The sequence below is a fragment of the Rhineura floridana genome, chromosome 2, assembly GCF_030035675.1.
Source record: "Rhineura floridana isolate rRhiFlo1 chromosome 2, rRhiFlo1.hap2, whole genome shotgun sequence".
Taxonomy (NCBI): domain Eukaryota; kingdom Metazoa; phylum Chordata; class Lepidosauria; order Squamata; family Rhineuridae; genus Rhineura; species Rhineura floridana.
In genome coordinates this window covers 163,962,088-163,984,702 of record NC_084481.1, presented here as the reverse complement: position 1 = coordinate 163,984,702, position 22,615 = coordinate 163,962,088, and the positions used below count along the sequence as shown (strand labels likewise).

The following is a 22,615-nucleotide window of genomic DNA, read 5'->3' as shown; positions in this document are numbered from 1 at the left end:
GGGACTAGAGAGAGGGCATTTTCAGTGGCGGCCCCCACTCTGTGGAATTCCCTCCCATTCGATCTTCGCCATGCCCCTTCCCTGGATATATTTCGCCGAGCCTTAAAAACGTGGCTCTTTGGACAGGCCTTCGGGATTTCCGGGGTGTGCTAAAACTTTTTGTGATTGTTTATAATTGTTGATTGCCCTATATTGTTCTATACTGCTGCTATTTAAAATGGTTATTGTTGACTGCATTGTATTTTATGCTGTATTTATATTGTATTTTATTGAATTTCAATGTGTACGTCGCCTAGAGTGGCTTCGGCCAGATAGGCGACACAAAAATTAAATTTTACTTACTTACTTACACTATCTCGTGCTATGAGGATTACTTGGGAATAAATTGCCAAGAGAATGAGAAGAAGGCCCAAGGAAGGGGCTTTTCCCCCTACAAGTTCAGTTAGGAGCTTCTTAAGATTTTCTTAACCAGCTCTCACCCTAATAAAGCGAGCCAAGGAGACATATCCTGGATCTAGGTTCTGAACCAGAAGAGCCTCCTAGCCAAATAGCAACAACACATACACAAAACAAAACCACAAGAGGCAGTGATGGTCACCAACTTCAATGACTTTAAAAGAGGATCAGATAGATTCACGGAAGATAAGGCTTTCAATTGCTACTAGCCATTATGACTATGCTCTCCCTCCACAGTTGGAGGCAGTATAATACTGAATACTTGTTGCTGGAAACCACAGGAGGAGAGAGTGCTCTTGCACTCAAGTCCTGCTTGAGGGCTTCTCACAGGCATCTGGCTGGCCACTGTGAGAACAGAATGCTAGACTTGACGGCATACAGCAGGCTCTTCCTTATATTACATAAGAAAAGCATCTGCCATGTAAGCAGCAGCATGGAGACTTTTTTGATAATAGGGCCAATCTTTTTGTCACCCTGAAGATGAGGTAAAGTATTTCCATCTGCATACAAAAGAGCAGTTCTGGCAAAATAAGAGTTTGTTTCAGAAGCCTTAAGAGCATCAAATCTCTCTTCAGACCATACTTGAATTTGTGGCCTGCTGGATATATAGGCTGCAAATTGCCAGAAGCAGTACATGTGGTATCCTTTCATAGAATTGGAGCAGCTGCTGCACTACTTTCAGTAAAGACAGGATGCTCAGTTTTGAAACTAGAGAAAGGGTAGAACTTCAGAGTGGGCTGACTGATCATAAAAGATTTTAGCTGGTTCCTTCCACTCACCTTTAAGGACCCATTTACTAGCAGTATCAAGCAGAAGCAACAGTTCATGTTTTAAAGTAGTTGGCTTGCCACAGGAGAACAGAAATGCACAGACTTTATAAATCTAGTCATCATCCTATCCAACTCTTGAGATTCCTCATCTTAGATAAAATAATCAGATCCAGAGAATTTACCCTCTTCATGGAGGAGTCCACAGACCCACTTATCTGGCAAAGATGCCTGGTTTATAAAGCAGCATCTTAGGAAAAGTGTTCTTTCTCTTTCTTTCTCAAAGGGTGTTAATGAGGATTACCTGACCTACCCTTCATCTTAAAACTGTTCAATAAGAGACATCACACATGAGATCTACACTACTTGCAGCCAGATCATTTTGTCTCTGGGGACACCCTGCTTTGCCTACAGCTGTGATGGTTGATGACACCAAACATGGAACATTTGGGGGTAAAAGCTCATTTCTGAGACCATGCATGTATCTAACAGGAGGGGTCAAATCACACCTTTGCAAAAAAAAACCCCACAATCTATGCACAAAACCAGGTATCAGCTGCACAATCTACCATTTTCCACTCGGCAAAAGCTGACCAAGAGACTGCAGGAAATGTATTTCTTGTTTTATGAACATCTGCCTCCTATCCACAGTCTCTTCTTTCATGAACAGCTGCCTCCTATCCTGAGTTTGGGAGCATATCCCAGACATTCTGGAAAGGCAGAGGAAATGAAGAAACTGCTATTATGATTCACATTTGAAAAATATAAAAGAAAACACCTCCTATAAAATGAAGGTGAGCTTATCATGTTTAGCTTAAAGTGCAACTTCTACAACAGAAGGAGCCACAAAGTTTGTATAGGTAATATCCTGTACTGCAGCAATTTTAGTTCTGGAGACGTAGATCAGGAGGAATAGGTTGAGGTGGGTTCGAAAACATGCTAGGCCACAATTACTATATACACTCTGGATCATAACATAACATCAGCAGAAGAAACAGCACATCTGAATATATGGAGAGCAGCAGTACCAGAGGTGTCATCAGAAATGGCAAGACAAGTGGTCTCACCATAGCCCAATTATCAAGACCCTTAACTGGGTCGAAGAGAAAATGGCAGAAAGCCATTGCAACAAACTTTTGGAATTTCAGTAAATTAGCTAGTTGTTTTGCTGAAATAATTAATTAATTAATTAATTAATTAATTAATTAATTGATTGATTGATTGATTATACTTGTATACCGCCCCATAGCCGAAGCTCTCTGGGCGGTTTACAGTAACTAAAAACATTAAAACAAATACAATTTAAAACAGATCTTATAAAAACAATTTAAAACACATTTAAAAATTTAAACAGTATAAAACACATGCTGAAATGCCTGGGAGAAGAGGAAAGTCTTGACCTGGCACTGAAAAGATAAGTGTTGGTGCCAGACGCACCTTGTCAAAAAGATCATTCCATAATTTGGGGGCCACCACTGAGAAGGCCCTCTCCCTTGTTGCCATCCTCCGAGTTTCCCTTGGATTAGGCACCCAGAGAAGGGCCTTTGATCTTGAATGTAGTGTACAGGTGGGTTTGTATCGGGAGAGGCGTTCCATTAGGTATTGTGGTCCCAAGCCATGTAAGGCTTTATAGGTCAAAACCAGCACCTTGAATCGAGCTTGGAAACATACAGGCAGCCAGAGCAAGTGGGCCAGAATCAGTTTTATATGTTCAGCCCTTTTCCAGTGAAGTTTTTGGGTCCCATCCAATGGAGGTTTTGTGTTAGTGTTTTTGCTTAACCAAGTGATGCATCCCATTTTTATCAGTCCACCCCAGATCCCTATGTTATATTCCTTACTATTCCAGAGTCCCCCAACCATGAAGAGAAGCTTTTAAGGGCACAGGGGACTGCACTGGGTAGCAGGAATCAGTGAAAGTCAGGTGCCCTGCCTCACATAAGCAGAAACACTTATACTAGTGCAAAACCATACCTGTGACGAGGCTGGAGGAAATGCAGAGTCTGTTTGCTTCTCCACTCACTTCAGCTATTTGGAATCAAGAGGGTGAGGGGGGGGGGAAACGGGGCAGCTTTTTTTCTGCTTTATAAGCCACAGAGAAAGAAAGTAAAAAGATGATGGAGAACAGAGCAAGGAGAGAAGCTGAAAGACATCTCCAAAGTAGATTGTGAGCATACTTGTAAGAGGAAGTGGGATGAGAGAGGTTGCCCTCAATCCTACCCTGTGATAAGCTGATAGGGGCTGAGAATGATGTGAGGGTTGTGGCCTTGCATAGAATAGCCAAAGACCTTTGGATAGAACCCTATATTTTGGCCCAGAATGTAAATACAATGAAATACTGACAGTTCTAAATATGGCTAGTGTACATTTAAAAATAACACACACATGAGTTAGACACATGAACTATATAAAGTACACTGCACTGCATGGGAAGCAATCAGAGAAAGAAGGTAACTCCATCAACCGCATTCTTCCAGCAGTGATGAACCCAACAGGCCCTCAGGCTCTGTTCTAAACATTCATTTTGTAGGTCATCCTAGCCAATCTTTCAAAATAAATTGATCCAACATTAACTCACAAATTAATTTTACATTCACAGAAAAGAAGCATTCTAAGTGGAATCTAAGGTAGTCAAACTAGATTCAGAACCTTGAAGGAACAGAGAGGATCTTCTCCAAAACAATCAAAATAAGGGAGGAAAGGAAGCATACATGAAAATACCTTCTTTTTGCTAGAGCTTCATTCTGCTATCTTAAAAGCAGCACTTATTAGCTGGTTGAAGGAGATTCCACCCAACACCTGCTGTGGCAGTTGGCTTAATAGCAGTCCTTTGCTAGATTCGACAATTACACCCACATCCCCCAGTGAGGGATTAATTGTTTGCTAAAAATAAAAAGGAGATTTGCATTTCAAGTGAACTGCCTAAGCAATGTGCTATTTGACAAAAGGTGAAATTAATCAACCTTCTTGTTGATGAGCCCAGATTTTATTTCAGAGGTCCAGACTTAACTGAACCACATTAAAATGCACCAATAAGCATGGCAATAAAGAGATGTTCAGCAGCACATAGCAACAAATAGCAATAAAATTAATCACTCGCTATGGCAAAGGTGCCTCCTCTAAGACGCACACCTTAACGTGGTGAGGGGATTTAAGAGTGTCGAAGAAGCTGACAGCAATGCCATCAGGAGTCTAGACCAAGAGGCTAGACGCCTAGCAGGGGAACCCAAGGCAGAATGGTCAAAGCTGAAACACCAGACTAAGATGCATCCAGACTCAGAGAAAGGCAATGGTAAACCATCTCTGAATACCTCATACCATGTAAACGCTATGAACAGAGTATCCAAAATTCAACAAAAGATAGTGCTGGAAGATAAGACCCCCAGGTCAGAAGGCACTCAACAAGGTACTGGGGAAGAACAAAGGACAAGTACGAGTAGCACTGTGACTAATGACGCAGCTGGGTCAAAGCCGAAAGGAAGCCCAGAGGCTGATGCGCACAGATGCGAAAGGAGAGTCCGGAGTTGTATGACACACACAATAGGAACATGGAATGTGAGAAGCATGAACCAGGGAAAGTTAGAAATTGTCAAGAAAGAAATGGAACATATCAACATTACAATACTTGTATGACACACACAATAGGAACATGGAATGTGAGAAGCATGAACCAAGGAAACTTAGAAATTGTCAAGAAAGAAATGGAACATATCAACATTACAATACTTGGCATGAGTGAATTAAAATGGAAGGGAATGGGACATTTTCAATCAGGCAACTACAAAAAATTTTATGCAGGAAATGAGAAATTAAGAAGAAATGGGGTTGCTTTAATAGTGAGAAGTGATGTAGCAAAAGCAATTAGGAGCTATAACACAAGGTCTGAGCGAGTGATATCAATGAGATTTAATGGGAAACCTACTAACACAACCATCATCTAAGTCTATTCTCCAATGGCAAACGCAGAAGAAGAGAAATTGGAGAGATTTTACGCAGAAGTGCAGGAAGAAATTGATTACACACTAAAACAAGATGTTCTAATAATCATGGGGGACTGGAGTGCAAAAGTAGGGAACAGAGAACAACTAGAAATTATGGGGAAATGGGGCTTAGCAGATAGAAATGGAGCAGGAGAAGACTTACTGAATTCTGTGAAGCCAATAATTTGTTTCTTGCAAACACATTTTTGGGTAACCGAAAAGATGACGGTACACGTGGACATCATCAAATGGTCAATAGAGGAATCAAATTGATTATATAATTGGCAGCAGAAGATTAAGAAGTTCCATACTTTCTGCGAAAACAAGACCAAGAGCAGACTGCGGTACAGATCATGAACTGGTCATATCGAAAATCAGAATAAAGCTAAAGAAGAACAACAAAGCAATCATAATGCCAAAATATAATTTAAATACCATCACAGAAGAATATAGACATCAAATAAGGAACAGATTTGAGGCTTTAAACTTAGTTGATAGATAACCAGAATAACTATGGATTGAAATCAGAGACATTATCAGGGAAGAATGCAAACCCCCCCCCAACCTCTAGTTAAAAAGAGAGAAAGACCTCAATGGATGACTGACAAAACTCTTAAAATCGTTCAAGAGAGAAAGAAAGCAAAAGCAAAAGGAGACAGAAACACTGTCAGAACCCTAAATGCAATAATACAGCAACTAGTATGTAGGGATAAAGGCAACTATTATAATAGTTACTGTATAGAAATAGAGGAGGACAACAAAAAAGGGTAGAACAAGAGCCCTATTCTAAAAGATTAGAGAAATTAAGGGGAAATTTAAACCAAGAGTAGGGATGTTGAATAATGAACAGGGAAATACACTGACTGAATGAGATGAAATAAAAGGAAGATGGAAGCAATACACAGATTCATTCATGGAGGAACCGTATGATGAAGAACCAAGAATTTTAGAATGTGAGGTGAAAGCTACTCTTTAAATACTTGGAAGAAACAAATCACCAGGAACAGATGGCATACCAATAGAGTTGCTGCAGGATACTGAGACTGTTGAAATTTGTCAACATGGAAAAGTAAACAATGGCCTACAGACTGGGAGTGTTCACTATATACCCCAATTCCAAAAAAGGGAGATCCCAGGGAATGCAGTAAATATTGATTAGCTGTGAGGCTAATTGGGCACGAGTTAAACATCATAACTGTGCCTACTCTGTAGTGGTAAGAGCGGAGAAGAAGGCCCACTTCTCTGCCTCCATCACAACCTCAAGTAGCCATCCAATGGAGCTTTTCCATATTGTCAGGGGTCTGTTTTCAAAGAATATCATTGGGTGATTGTCTTTTGGCTCTGGCAGTTGTGCTGTGGGATGCTGCATGGTACCATCTTGTCCCTCATGCTGTTTAACATCTATATGAAGCCCTTGGGGCGAGGTGTCAGCAATACCCAACTCTATTTCTCTGTAACATCTGAATCGGGAGAGGCCGTGCAAGCCCTGGACCGCTGCCTGGACTCGGTGGTGGTCTGAATCCTCGAAAGACAAAGGCGCTGTGGGTTGGTGGTTCCCGAGTTTGGATAATTGGTCAGTTGCCTGCTTTGGATGGGGTCGTACTCCCTCTGAAAGAGCAGGTCCATAGTCTGGAGGTGCTCCTGGATCCATCTTTGTTGCTAGAGGCCCAGGTGACCTCAGTGGCTAGGAATGTCTGTAATGGGATAGCCTGACCACTGCTGTCAATGCAATGCTAACCTCCAGGCTGGATTAGTATAATGTGCTCTAGGTGGGGCTGCCCTTGAGGTTAGTCCGGAAGTTGCAGCTAGTGCAAAATGCGGCAGCAAGACTACGCATTGGGGCAGGGTATCACCAACATGTCACCCCGCTGCTGAAAGAACTGCACTGGCTACTTATTAGCTACCGGGCTAAGTTGAAGGTGCTGGTTTGGTGCACAAAGTCCTATGCAGCTTCAGACCAGGACACCTGAAAGACTGTCTTACCCCTTATATACCCAGTCAACCACTGCACTCTACAGGTGAGGGCCTCCTGCAGATACCATCTTAACAGGAGGCCCGTTCTGCACAACATAGGAAGTGAACCTTTACAGTTGTGGCACCTGCCCTTTAGAATTCCCTTCCCTTAAATATTAGAAGGTGTTCCTCTTTCAACAATATCTTTCCAACACCTACTGAAGGCGTTCCTCTTTCAACAAACCTTATCCAGTCTGTGTTGGAATTGCTTTGTAATATGTTTTTAAAGCTTTTTTTTTAATTAAAGAAGTGTTTAAAGCTTTTTTTTTTTAAAGATGTTTTTAAAGATGGCACCTATTGGAAGGAAGGGCTTTATTATATAGCCAGCATGGATTTTTCACATTCTGCAATATTAAATTGAAAATACTCCCATGCCATTCTGATGCTTCCTATAAGCTCATTTCAAAACAAAACCTTACAAATCAGAAACGCTTGTTTAACAACACTCTCAATATTCATGGCAATACACAAAACAGTCAGAAAGAATTGAGAGTTCAAAGTCTAAAGAGAAAAAAACTGAGACCCCTTTTGGACTTTTTAATCTGAGTTCTCATAATCTGTTGAAATTCATTAAAAATCAGCCATGTTCACAGAATACCTGTAATCCTATTGCTGACCTTGCCCCATACTCTGACCTTCATCTTCTGCACTTTAGAAGTTTAAAAAATGCCTGGCTGATTTTTAATTAATTTAAGAAATTTTGCATTGAACTGAATGATAATGTTGGGCAAGCTCATTAAGAACCAACTGACAGTGTTCTAAAAGCCAGACTCACAGCTGCTGGGCTTGCCTAATCAGGGGCCCACACCCACACCAGACTTTGATTTGACATGAGACAGTCATGGCTTCCATTAGAAAATCCTGGGAAGTGTAGTTTGTGAAGGGTGCTGAGAAGAGATTCCTATTCCCCTGAGAGAGCTCCAGTGGCCAGAGTGGTTTAACAGTCAGGTGCTCTGATTGAAGCTCTTTGATGGGAACAGGGCATCTCCTAGCAACTCTCAGCACCCTTCACTAACTACACTTCCCAGGATTCTTTGAAAGAAGCCATGACTGTCCAAAGTGAAATAAAGGTATGCTGTGGATGTGGCCACGGGCAGTTTTGGTTTAAATTTGAGTGGGAGGTTATATGTGCCTGCTGTAGAATAAAAAGAGGGAAATGCTGAAAATAAATGATACTGTTCACAATGTTTTCCTTTTCAAAAGGAAAGGGGCTTCTACCCAATGCCTACCCACCCAATCTCCTCCCTTCCCCCTCCCCTCCCTGCCCCTCCCCCAGGTCAGTATTGGACTACGACCTGGGAGACCAGGGTTCAAATCCCCACACAGCCATGAAGCTCACTGGGTGACCTTGGGCTAGTCACTGCCTCTCAGCCTCAGAGGAAGGCAATGGTAAAACCACCTCTGAATACCATTTACCATGAAAATCCCATTCATAGGGTTGCCTTAAGTTGGGATTGACTTGAAGGCAGTCCATTTCCATTTTCAAACATGATTGCACAGAAATAAATCCCACTGAACACATAAAGTATGCAACTGATCAAAACCACCCTCCCTTCTCCCCCCTCCTATCACCTCCCTCTTGCCCCCTCCCCTCTCCAATCCCCTCCCCCTCCCCCTCCAATCCCCTCCCCTCCTTCTCCCCCTGGTCAGTTTTACCTATCTTAAGCAAGATTGCACAGGAGTAAATACCACTGAAATCAATAAGCATGCAAATGATCAAGCCTGCCCTCCCCTGCGCCTTCCTTTGCCCCTCTCCCTCCAATCCCTTCCTTTCCCCTCCCCTCCTTCTACTCCCCTCTCCCCTCCCCCTGCTCCTCCCCCATGGTGAGTTTTACCTATCCTGACCATGATTACATAGGAGTAAATCCTATTGAACTCAATAAGCATGGAAATGATCAAACCTGGCTTTCCCCTCCTTCCCCTCTCCTCCTCCTCTCTTCCTTCTTCGTCCTTCCCTGCTCACTCCAGCCATCCCTCCCTCCCCCCAGTCACTTTTACCTATACTAAGCATGATTGCACAGGAGTAAATCCCACTGAACTCAATAAGCATGCAAAAGATCAAACCTGTCCTTCTCCTGCCTGCTCCCCTCCCCGTCCTCCCATTCACCCTCCCTCCCCTCCCTTCCACATGTCCTGTGGTCAGTTTCACCTATCCTAAGCATGATTGCAGGGGAGAAAATCCCACTTAACTCAATAAGCATGGAAATGATCAATCCATTCTCAGCAAGCTCGCACAGGATTCCATTCCTTACCTCCCGGATTAAAAAGCAGAGAAATTCACTATTAGGCAAAAAATCTTGCGGTTGAAGAACGTACCTATAGCCAACAGGTATTTCTATCAAACTTTAAAAAGCAGGGAAATTGGGCAGCTATAGTGAATGCACCAGGGGAGCAGGAGACCTGAACTCCTCTCTGAGATATTGTACTGCCCTACAAATTGGTCATAATGCAAACACAATTTGGGTTGGTCTTTCACAGTCCAATCTACTTCCTGTGTAGCTTGGAAGAATTTGCTAACATGTGCCTCTGAGCATATGATGAGTGGTGGCAACCAAAGTCTGGATCCAGACCTATGAATGAAGCTGAATGATTTCATGTGTACACACATAGATCTGGCAAATAAGAGTAGACTGGAAAAGAAAGAAGCACCTACTGTAGTTTCATGGCATCCTGGCAAATTCAAATACTTCAGTTTCAGCATCCACACACTGAAATGTACAACCTGGAGAAAAAATAATATGCCGCTATTACAAAATGTTTAGGGGGAACTCAATGGTTGATAACAACACTGCAAATTAAGAAGGAAGGAGGGAAAGCCAAATCTATGCAAGAGAAACTATTTACAGAAATCCAAGGGAAGTGTTGAAACCAATTTAGGTGCAAGCAGAGGGCAGAAGTATTTCATTGTAAACGACTATTCAATTTGCTTTAGAAAATCTATATTCTGCCTCTGAACCCCTGAATATGAATATGGTGGCCTAAGAATACATACTAGATTGTAAGACAATGCAGGAGAGAGACTTTGTACTGATGGTAGAAATGTCTTGCTGTTGCAGAAAAATAGTGTGCATGAGACAAACCATCTAGCCAACCCCTTCAATGGATGCCTAAATATCATTTGCTGAGAGTAAATATGTGGGAAATTGGGTAACGTGTAGTATATTTGGCTGATTTATCTTATCTAAATAATTTATATCCACACTTCTGTCTCGAACAGTAAGTGAAAGTGGCTTGCATGAATAGAAAATACAAAACAATAAAGCCATTATATATTAAACAAAGACAGCAAGTTAAAAACTATTTTCTTTTAGAAAAAAATTAATCAGGCCTCCTTACGCAGAAGCTCCTCAATATGGGTTCATCTACCGAGAAAGCTCTCTACAACCTACTTCTTTTGCTAGGACACAGGCAGTTACAGGTAACAGCTCCAGTTTGCTTGGGATGTTGCCAGACAGTCCCGTACCACCCCAGCTACTCAAAAAGGAAGGGACAGGGAAGGGAAGACAACTGAGTAGGATGGTATTCCTATAAGACAGACCGGGGTGTGGAGGGGTGGGGAGGAAAAGTTCCTTCTCTTTGCCAATCCCCTCTATTAACCATGTGCATATGTCTATACATGTTTTCAGCTTTTGAAGGTGTAGATAAAATTGTCTGTGCGTAGATGCTATTTGCACTGTGTAGAGGGATATGAGTGCAGATCCATCCCTCTATCTCCTTCATACCTATAAAAAAGATCACACATCTCCACTTATAGCACTTCTATTTTTAAAAACAAGAATGATAGATTTAATTGTATTGTTATAGATTACAGCAAAGCCTTTGACTGTGTAGATCATGAAAAACTATGGAATGCTTTAAAAGAAATGGGGGTGGCCACAGCATCTGATTGTCCTGATGCACAACCTATACTCTGGACAAAAGGCTACTGTAAGGACAGAATATGGAGAAACCGATTGGTTCCCAATCGGAAAGGGGGTGAGACAGGGAAGTATTCTATCACCCTATTTGTTTAATCTGTACGCAGAACATGTCATACGGAAAGCAAGATTGGACCAAGATGAAGGAGGTGTGAAAATTGGAGGGAGAAATATCAATAATTTAAGATATGCAGACGATACGATGCTACTAGCAGAAACCAGTAATGATTTAAAACGAATGCTGATGAAAAGTTAAAGAGGAAAGTACAAAAGCAGGACTACAGCTGAACGTCAAAAAGACTAAAGTAATGACAACAGAAGATTTATGTAACTTTACAGTTGACAATGAGGACATTGAACTTGTCAAGGATTATCAATACCTCGGCACAGCCATTAACCCAAATGGAGACAATAGTCAAGAAATCAGAAGAAGGCTAGGAGTGGGGAGGGCAGCTATGAGAGAACTAGGAAAGGTCCTCAAATGTAAAGATGTAGCACTGAACACTAAAATCAGGATCATTCAGACCATGGTATTTCTGATCTCTTTGGATGAATGCGAAAGCTGGACAGCGAAAAAAGCAGATAAGAGAAAAATCAACTCATTTGAAATGTGGTGTTGGAGGAGAGCTTTGTGGATACCATGGACTGCAAAAAAGACAAATAATTGGCTGTTAGAACAAATTAAACCAGAACTACCATTAGAAGCTAAAATGATGAAACTGAGGTCTTCATACTTTGGACACATCATGAGAAGACATGATTCACTAGAAAAGACCATAATGCTGGGGAAAACAGAAGGGAGTAGAAAAAGAGGAAGGCCAAACAAGAGATGGATTGATTCCATAAAGGAAGCCACAGACCTGAACTTACAAGATCTGAACAAGGTGGTTCATGACACATGCTCTTGGAGGTCACTCATTCATAGGGTCGCCATAAGTCGTAACAGACTTGAAGGCACATAACAACAACAACAAAGGTAACCTTATATATCTCTATACCTAAAAGGAAGGAATTTGAATTAAAATATGCTTGTCAAAAGCAGAATAAAACTTCACAGTCAGATTCCCAAAGTAATGCTCACAAGAACAGAATCATTATTTATAGCCTCCACTGTTCAGCTCAAGATTATATAGTAGGTACTTGCAACAGTTGGCTGATTCTCTTGACAGGCTCACTCAAGACCGCCAGGTGTCACATCGGAGGTCCCTTCTGGCACTATCTATCATAACTTTAAATTCAGGTGCTGCTGCAGTAATTGCAGAACTTTCCAGCTAGTTTTGTAAAGGATGGGGAACCTCAGGCCCGGGGGTCAAATACAGCTCACAAGGCCTCCCAGGGCTCTCCCCAGGTCACTCCCCCTTGTCAGCCACACCCCTCACTGGCCCTGCTTTGGACCTTCCTTGAGTGCTTTTGTCTGCCTGGAATGTGTCTCATCGATAATGCTTCTTGCCTGCCTTGATGGAGGATTGAGAGGAATGTGTAGATGCATATAGAAACTAGTCTATTGTACAAAGGTAAAATTCACATTTGTTGCTCTGCCCACTTTTTCCCTTGGGCCCACCCACCACTTGCATATGGACCCTGGAAGCTTGTCCAGAAAGAAATGCAGCCCTTGGGCTGAAAATGGTTCCCCATTCCTGCCTTATTGTTTCTAGTTTGTGATATCTCAGTGAACCATTTGTAAATTAAGCCCCAGTCTGGAAGCACCTTAGAGACAGGGAAAGAACAGTGTGAGAAGTGGGGTGGCCCATAAATGCCCAGCAATGAATTGGGCCACTGATATACAATTCCCAAGCACTTCTGGGAGAAGAACCCCATATGCTAAAATGAATCCATCACTATGAAAAGCACATAAATTGCAAACTGGGAAATTGAACTATGGGGCTAACATCCATAACAAAATTTACTTTGGTGTAAGGAGTATAAAGTCTAAATGAATAATGTAGCGTTACCTAGGTAACCAACCAGAAGTGAATGCCCCACAGCATTACAGCCTTATTCCTTGCTCAACAGGTAAGACTTTACACTTTCCATAAATGTAAGCTTTAATAGCATATTTATCTACCCAGATTCATGCAAAATAAACACAAATAAACCTTTTTATGAAGATATTTCCATAGGTTCACTTTCATGTCTTAAAGAAGGGCAAAATGCACACAAACATTCATCAAGGGCAAACCACAAATGAAAGTTGAACGCATCATAGATGAGGAGGATTTATTTGGGTTTAGATCCCTTAGAAACTTATTAAGTATTTATACCTCAGGGCTGAAATTTACGTAAACATAGCTCAAAAGCAGTATTAGCATCACATTAATTTTGCTTGGCATTGTAGAACTGATTTGTTTGGCATGTATAAAATATCACCAAGATTATAATTCAAAATGAGATACCAGGTAACCAGACAAATAATGTGCTATAGCCAATTTTAAAATTCAAAACATACATGACATTTTTAAGCCTAGCTCTCTTCACACCCTGACGTAACCATCTTATTGCTGCTGTTTGAATAGTTTCAACTAACAGGAGAATAATAAAAGCACAGAACATAATTAAAGACTGTGATATTTAAAAAAATTTTTTTTAAAGCTGTGCATATGCTATTGACTGTTAAGATCACTCAAGGTATCAAGAGCCAGGACAAATATATCTGTATGATACAGACATAATTGCCATTCCATGGAATTACAAAATTAATTAGAATGTGTTGGTATGAGATAACAATTCTATGCAATTAATATGTGAACTCAAAAGGGGATTAAATTTGAACCCATATTTCTTGAAAATAGTACAATTTTAGAACAGAAATAACTTTATTTCAGATTTCCTTGTAGTGGTTCAAAAGCCATCTAGAATAAAAAATTCAATGCAGACATAACTATGGTCAGGAGGTCAAAAGTAGGCCAAGGGACACTGCATTCATCAATCAATACAGGATATGAAATTGCTGAGGCGTGGAGGGTGTCAAGAGCTAGAGTACTGGAAAATGCAGGAGAGCAAAACTGGTGTGCTCACTTCTATAATGCAAACCAATCTGAAATCTGCTCCTAGTTCAAAATCAGTCAGTGGAACTTTTGAGCCATCAGCTGACCCTTCCAAGTGTCTGTGTAAGGACAATGAGATTGTCAAGGGTGGTCAACATCCCATGGGTTTTTAAAAATGGAGGGTACTTCCTTGCATTTTCTACGCTTCTTAAAGGGCTCATCTGTGGGTATGTCCTGACAAGAACCCCCTTTATCTTTATCACCCCTATGCTTAGACCATGTGGAACTCACCCACTACTGAAATGAGGTGTTTGTGATTAAGAATTTACAGGGTACAGTGGTCTGTACTGAGCGTACAGACAGACAGGCAATTCTCAACGCTGCTGACAATGAGCCAATATAATTGGATGGTGCCAAAAGCTCCTGAGACAAAGACTCAGAAACTAAGAGAGCCAGTTCCCACGGTGTGGCACAAAAATGGGTGGAATAGCATTTTGGACTTTGACCTCTGCTTTGCCTAGTCTTGTTTATCTGTATTTACCCTTTGCTTTGTCTGACCTTGCCTCACTGGAACCTGACCTCTGCTTAATCTGAATTTGCTTCCTGGATTTGGAACTGGAATTAGCCTTATGAGCCCTCGTGTTCATCAACTCTTGTGCCTAGCACCCTCCCCCTCCCCCAGGCTCCAATCCTGTCCCCAGCTGAGAACACTCTCTAGGATAGAACAGTACCCTACTACAAAAAGTCTAGTTTCTAGTTCTAGAATGTCCCAAAGATGCTCTGTACAAGTGTGTGCCTGAACAGAGACACAAATAAGTAATAGAGGTTTCTTGGAAAGCAAGGCAGAACTTGCTGCTTTTATCCCACGCTGTTGAAACAGCACCTTTCTGTCACCTCTGATCACCAAAGTGAGAATTTGGAAGGAACCAAGCAAACCTCAGTGCTAATTCTGACCTTTAATACCACAATTGGATCTAAGAACATGAGCTTCATTCACCAATGCATGCACTATCCTCATTTATTGTGGGGAGGGTAGGCAAAGACTACCTCAGAGCCTGCTCCAGTAAGACTGCTCCCTCCTTCCCTCAACAGAGTCATCTACCATCAGCTACCCTGCGGAAAGTCTTAATGACTTGTTACATGTTTATTTTCTTTCCTGTGGGTTTTTAAAAAATGGATTGCTACTTGTAAGCTATCTTGTAAGTATTTCTATCCTGAAAGGTGGGATATAAATAATGGTAATAAATATAAAATAATGTTGCGATGCTTTGCATTGCCCAAATGAGACACACTTAATGAGAACATTTGCCCTAGATACTAACCTGAGAGAATTTTCAGCATTTGAATAAGAACTGCAGGTGGCTCACTTGATATAAAATTAGATACCTCTATATGCACATAAATCTATGCCAAGATACCTATATACTGTGCCACAAAAATGCTGAAGTTGTGATTATACAAATGAGGCATTTGTATATATTTGTTTATTTTGCATAATATATTCTGCTTCTGGAAGTCATGAGGAAGGACAAAAAGGAATGCAGAGTACTAAAGCCGCAGCCCTTGGCCATCCCACTTTGGCTTCAGAGATTTTACCAGACCAGGTATTGTTCAAGCCAGTCTTTGCCGCTATAAGCTTTTTTTTGGAGGTGGGGGAAGAAAGGAAAGAAGAAACATTGTCAGGATGCTGAATTCTGCAATCTAGTATCAAATTCTGCACTTGTTCAGAACTGATCTGATAACTTTATAATACTATGAACATTTAGTGCTTCAGGGAGCATTTTGTGTTTGTGCTCTCTTTATCTCCCCATTTTAACTTAGTCCATCATCCAGAATATCTCAAATCCATGCACGCATATCATCTATCACATTCTTAGACTAAGAATCTAATCAAGTAGGCTTTTCTCACAAAAGTTCCTTTAGACATTATACTTGAATAAAGAATGCCAGCGCAGGGTGTGTGCGCCACCTCCTGCCCCCAACATTTCTGTCCCTACCTCACATACCCTCAACCTTCCCATGGTAAGCAATAAGGTCTGAAGAAAGCTTCTGAACACTTCTGACTTATTATAAGTCTTCTATCCCTGAAATCAATCAAAATTCTATCCATGAAAGCAAGAAGATATCTGAAAAGAATGAAATAAATGCAGACGACTTTCAGAGAAAAGTGGCTGCTATATTTTAAGGAAATCTCATTAGAACTTTGAGTACACAGAGATTGCTATAGAAACCTGTTTATTTTTGATTAAAGAGTTTCAGAAGATAAAACACACTATTGTGATTCTGCCCTGCTTTCCAGCTGCCAGCTTTAGACATGGTAGATTTAGAGACAGAGGCTTTTAATAAACTGTGTCTGATTGCCAGCATCTTTCTCCTCTTTACAAACTCCGTTCCCCACATTCCTTGAAAACACACATCCTATTGGAAACAGTATGTGTTGCCCAATGGCTGGCTGCCAAAGAAAGCTGAAAAGATGCAGTTGACATCTACCTGAAAATTACTTCTCCACATGGAGCAAATGCCCCTGCCTACTCATCCATGTCCATCCCACTGCTTCTCAACCTTCCAAGTTCATTCTGACTCTACTTTCCTCTGCATCTCCATACTGCCAACCTATATTGCTCTCAGCTGCCTCTCAGCTTCCATTCCAAGCCATGAGGCTTGTCTCCTCCTCTCTGGAGCAAGACACCCACCCTGTCTTGTGCTGTATGTGCAGGAGGATACCACACCTTCTCTTACCCTTGATGTCCCCCACACACACATTTATAGTGCCCCTCACTTCTAGATCAAAATGCCAACTATAAGCTTACTTTTTGCTTTCCTGTGGTGTAATCCTCTTCTCCTTTTCTTCCACCCCTTTCTGGTATTACTGTTGTGATTGTATGAATTGAATGTTAACACTCATGACTGTTGGAACTGTCTTTCCTTTTCTTGTGAAAATGAATTTAAATAACAAAACCAAAACACATTAATTGCACCGTCTAGTTTGTCCTGAAAATGGAATTTTTGCAAGTAACACTTTCAGTTTTCATGGAATCATAGAATAGTAGAATTCGAAGGGCCCTATATGGCCATTGAGTCCAACCCCCTGCTTAATGCAGGAATCCAAATTAAAGCATATCCGACAGGTGGCTGTTCCGCTGCCTCTTGAATGCTTCCAGTGTTGCCCACCACCTCCTTACGTAATTGGTTCCATTGTACTACCACTCTGAAAATGGAAATGGACTGCCTTCAAGTCGATCCCGACTTATGGCTACCCTTTGTTGTTGTTATGTGCCTTCAAGACTTATGGCAACCCTATGAATCAGTGATCTCCAACAGCATCTGTCGTGAACTGCCCTGTTCAGATCTTTGGCTTCCTTTATGGAATCAAACCATCTCTTGTTTGGCCTTCCTCTTTTTCTACTCCCTTCTGTTTTTCCCAGCATTATGGTCTTTTCTAGTGAATCATGTCTTCTCATGATGTGTCCAAAGTATGAAGACCTCAGTTTCATCATTTTAGCTTCTAATGGTAGTTCTGGTTTAATTTGTTCTAACAGCCAATTATTTGCTTTTTTCTCAGCCCATGGTATGTGCAAAGCTCTCCTCCAACACCACATTTCAAATGAGTTGATTTTTCTCTTATCTGCTTTTTTCACTGTCCAATTTTCACATCCATCCAAAGAGATCAGGAATACCATGGTCTGAATGATCCTGACTTTAGTGTTCAGTGATACATTTTTGCATTTGAGGACCTTTTCCAGTTCTCTCACAGCTGCCCTCCCCAGTCCTAGCCTTCTTCTGATTTCTTGACTATTGTCTCCATTTTGGTTAGTGACTGTGCCAAGGTATTGATAATCCTTGACAAGTTCAATGTCCTCATTGTCAACTTTAAAGTTGCATAAATCTTCTGTTGTCATTACTTTAGTCTTTTTGACGTTCAGCTGTAGTCCTGCTTTTGTGCTTTCCTCTTTAACTTTCAACAGCATTCGTTTTAAATCATTACTGGTTTCTGCTAGTAGTATGGTATTGTCTGCATATCCTAAATTATTGATATTTCTCCCTCCAATTTTCACACCTCCTTCATTTTGGTCCAATCCCACTTTCCTTATGATATGTTCTGCATATAGATTAAATAAATGGAAAATTGAAATGGAGTGCCTTCAAGTCGATTCCAATGTATGGCAACCCTATTAATAGGGCTTTCAAGCTGTATTCAGAGGGGGTTTACCATTGCCTTCCTCTGAGGCTGAGAGGCAGTGACTGGCCCAAGGTCACCCAGTGAGCTTCATGGCTGTGTGGGGATTCGAACCCTGGTCTCCCAGGTCATAGTTCAACACCTTAACCACTACACCACACTAATTAAATAAATAGGGTGATAAAATACACCTCTCACACCCTTTCCAATGGGGAACCAATTGGTTTCTCTATATTCTGTCCTAACAGTAGCCTCTTGTGCAGAGTATAGGTTGCACATCAGGACAATCAGATGCTGTGGCACCCCCATTTCTTTTAAAGCATTCCATAGTTTTTTGTGATCTACACAGTCAAAGGCGTTGCTGTAATCTATAAAGCACAGGGTGATTTTCTTCTGAAATTCCTTGGTCCATTCCATTATCCAACATATGTTTGCAATATGATCTCTGGTGCCTCTTCCCTTTCTGAATCCAGCTTGGATGTCTGGCATTGCTCGCTCCATATATGGTAAGAGCCTTTGTTGTAGAATCTTGAGCATTACTTTACTTTCATGAGATATTAAGGCAATAGTTCGATAATTACTTCATTCCCTGGGATCTCCTTTCTTTGGAATTGGGATGTATATTGAATGCTTCCAGTCTGTGGGCCCTTGTTAAGTTTTCCATATTTCTTGACAGATTTTTGTCAAAATTTGGACAGATTCAGTCTCAGTAGCTTGCAGCAACTCTATTGGTATGCCATCTGTTTCTGATGATTTGTTTCTTCCAAGTATTTTAAGAGCAGCTTTCACCTCACATTCTAAAATTTCTGGTTCTTCATCATACGCTTTCTCCGTGAATGAATCTGTCATCCTGTCATTTCTTTTATAGAGTTCTTCAGTGTATTGCTTCCACCTTCCTTTTTTTTCATCTCGGTCAGTCAGTGTGTTCTCTTGTGGATTATTCAACATCCCTACTCTTGGTTTAAATTTCCCTCTCATTTCTCTAATCTTTTGGAACAGGGCTCTTGTTCTACCCTTTTTGTTGTCCTCTTCTATTTCTGTACAATAACTGTTGTAATAGTTCTTTGTCCCTACGTACTAGTCGCTATATTGTTGCATTTAGGGTTCTGACCGTGTTTCTATCTCCTTTTGCTTTTGCTTTCTTTCTCTCTTTAACCATGTTAAGAGTTTCTTCAGTCATCCATTGAGGTCTTTATTTTCAACTAGAGGTATTGTCTTTTTGCATTCTTCCCTGATAATGTCTCTGAGTTCACTCCATAGTTCTTCTGGTTCTCTGTCAACTAAGTTTAAAGCCTCAAACCTGTTCCTTATTTAATCTTTATATTCTTCTGGGGTGTTGGATGCATCTGAGTCTGGTAACTCAACTTTGACCATTCCGCCTTGGATGCCCCTGGTAGGAGTCTAGCCTCTTGGTCTAAACTCCTGACAGCATTGCTCTCAGCTTCTTCAACACTCTCAAACCCCCTCACCATGTTAAGGTGTGCATCCTAGAGGGGGATGGCTATCCTATGAATAGGCTTTTCATGGTAAGCGGTATTCAGAGGGGGTTTACAATTGTCTCCCACTGAGGCTGGTCCTCCCCAGCTGGCTAGGGCCTGCTCAGCTTGCCACAGCTGCACAAGCCAGCCCCTTCCTTGTCCGCAACTACCAGCTGTGGGGCAACTGGGCTCCTTGGGACTATGCAGCTTGCCCACAGCTGCACAGGTGACAGGGCACGTAACCCCTCAGCCACTCACTGTAGGGGTGATCTTTAGCTGGCCCGAGAGCCAGTGTGGTATAGTGGTTAAGGTGTTGGACTACAACCTGTGAGACCAGGGTTTGAATCCCCACACAGCTGTGAAGCTCACTGGGTGACCTTGGGCCAGTCACCGCCTCTCCGCCTCAGAGGACGGCAATGGTAAACCCCCTCTGAATGCCGCTTACCATAAAAACCCTATTCATAGGGTCACCCATAAGTCGAAATCAACTTGAAGGCAGTCCATTTATTACACTCAGGAGACACGAGTGAGGATTTGAACTCACAGGCTCTAACAGTTATTAAATTAAATATTTATTAGAACTGAAAATTTACAAAAATTAGGCTGCAATCCTAAACAAACATACTTGGGAGTAAGTCCCATTGAACTCAGGGGGTTTACTTCTGAGTAGACATGTATAGGAGGGCACTACGAATTATTTAACAATTGTCCTTATTAATGAATTATGTGAAGGGTGTATTCTTCCCAACATGCATAAAGTGTTATTAAAAACTATATGGGAGCTTTATATGGTTATCAATTTTCTCATGTTTAAGGTCATTTTGGTTATCTCTATTTATAAGACATTTGATATTATATATTTATTTGTAAATGCTTTTTATCCTTAAATTTATTTTGTAAATACTCAAACAATTTTATGACTAGATTCATTTTTGTGATTAATGTCATTCTGTTCTCAAGATAGCCTCTGATGAAGACTGTCTTAGACTGAAATGCATTGTGATCTGATATTTTCTGTTAAAGTCATTCGACATCCCCCTTTTTTAAAAAAAATTATGTCTTCCAGCTCAATTAAACTTTCAGGAAACAACTGGAAGGGATAATTGGAATAAATATGACTTTTGCCCTGCTAAATATTTTAGACATGCAAGTGAATTGCCCCAAATCCTAATGTTTGAAGTCGCAATGATAAGAAGTTAGCAATTTAGGCCAGAATCAGGGGATAGATTTATTCTGAACTAATTAATCGAGATTGAGAGTGATTTTATATATGTCGGAAGGGCTCCAAGATAATGCAGAAGGCAGACTGGAAGTGTGAATAGATGGAATTCTGGTTTCAGGCAAGCAGGTTGCAACACATCTATTCTATTGCTAAAATGATCAGTAGAGTCCTATTTTCTCCAGGCAAGAATGTCAGCTCTTAGGAGGCACCACGCTGGAGCCAAACAATGATTGAAGCACAGCTTTTCAAACTGAGTCTCTTATCTAACTGCTAAATCAAGAGTGTAATGCTTAATGAAGTGAAGATATCTACAGGTATCCAGTTGGCAACTTTACAAGCCTTTGCTACTCAAATACATGCAAGATCCGAACAAGCAAATGACAGAGCTCGCAAAGCAAATCTCAGACCCTTCTAATATTTTTTGGTAACATTCTATAACTTCGGGTATGCATACCCAATACAACATACATATCACATTATCAAGTGTGAAGTAGCTAGAGATCACAGGAAATAAAGAATTCTATCAGCGGTTCCATGATAGGAGATTAATATTAGATAAGCAAATTTGGTATTACCTGATCTGCAAAAACTTTAACAACATATTGAAACTCGCTTGCTAAGAATATATGTAACATGTTCAGAACAGAATTTGATCTCCAACATTCTAGACCAGCAAAGATTTTACACTTTTTAATATATATATATATTCTGCATAGTAGAAATACTAACAAGAATGCAGTTGTAGGAATGGGCTTCAGAAGAAGAGGAGAAAAACCACAACATAGATCAAATACCAGCTGCAGATTCCTATAAAATGGCAGACAGTAACAATACAATATGGGAAAGAAAAAAGAAAAAAACCTTCCAAGGCAGCGCAAAGCTGTTGATTTTTTTTTTTTTTACAAATCTCCAATTATTATTTAGACTAAACATGTATACCTGGCAGAGCTTTTAAAAATGCAAGTTACCATGAACTGTATAAATGTGCCATAAAGCATCTTGCAAACAGCTGAAGTCACTAGAAAAGACAATAATGCTGGGAAAAACAGCAGGGAGCAGAAAAAGAGGAAGGCCAAACAAGAGATGGATTGATTCCATAAAGGAAGCCACAGACATGAACGTACAAGATCTGAACAGGGTGGTTCATGACAGATGCTCTTGGAGGTTGCTGATTCATAGGGTCGCCATAAGTCGTAATTGACTTGAAGGCACATAACTACAACAAATACAGCTGAAGAGGATACTGTACAGTATTTACATTCCTGTAAATTGGATTTGAAAACAAGTCAGGATCTCAAAACACACCTTGCTCTTGACTGGTTCTCAAACCAAACACAGTTGAAACAAACCACAGTGCCCCAAGTCTGAACATCATAAGAAACCCTAGTAACTTTAAAATCGAAAACAAAAGCTTTTCACAGAATAGAAGGGGAGGAGCAGCAGATGAGCCCAAGACTTGTGCAAGCTAATCCATATATGTTACATATGAACCAGGCCTTAGAGTGAAAACCAAATTGCAAAGCCATGAACGCACTAGGAAGTCTTAGGCAGATCATTATTTTCCCTATTCACAATATGGGGAGAATATTGGCAGTTGTGAGAACTGCTGAGATAACATGCGTAT

The 22,615-nt window shown here is 40.9% G+C and overlaps 1 protein-coding gene across 8 annotated transcripts in view; it reads right to left on the bottom strand.

Annotated features, from left to right (window-relative positions):
- Positions 1 to 22,615, bottom strand: part of SIPA1L1 (signal induced proliferation associated 1 like 1) — a 240,839-nt gene that overhangs the window by 104,942 nt on the left and 113,282 nt on the right. For 6 of the 8 annotated variants that reach the window (XM_061611192.1, XM_061611187.1, XM_061611186.1 and 3 more), the window contains one exon: positions 9,867 to 9,935. The exons of the other annotated variants lie outside the window; for them this stretch is intronic. The gene's annotated coding sequence lies outside the window, so the exon portion shown is untranslated. The remainder of the gene's footprint in view (positions 1 to 9,866; positions 9,936 to 22,615) is intronic. 8 annotated transcript variants of the gene reach the window in all.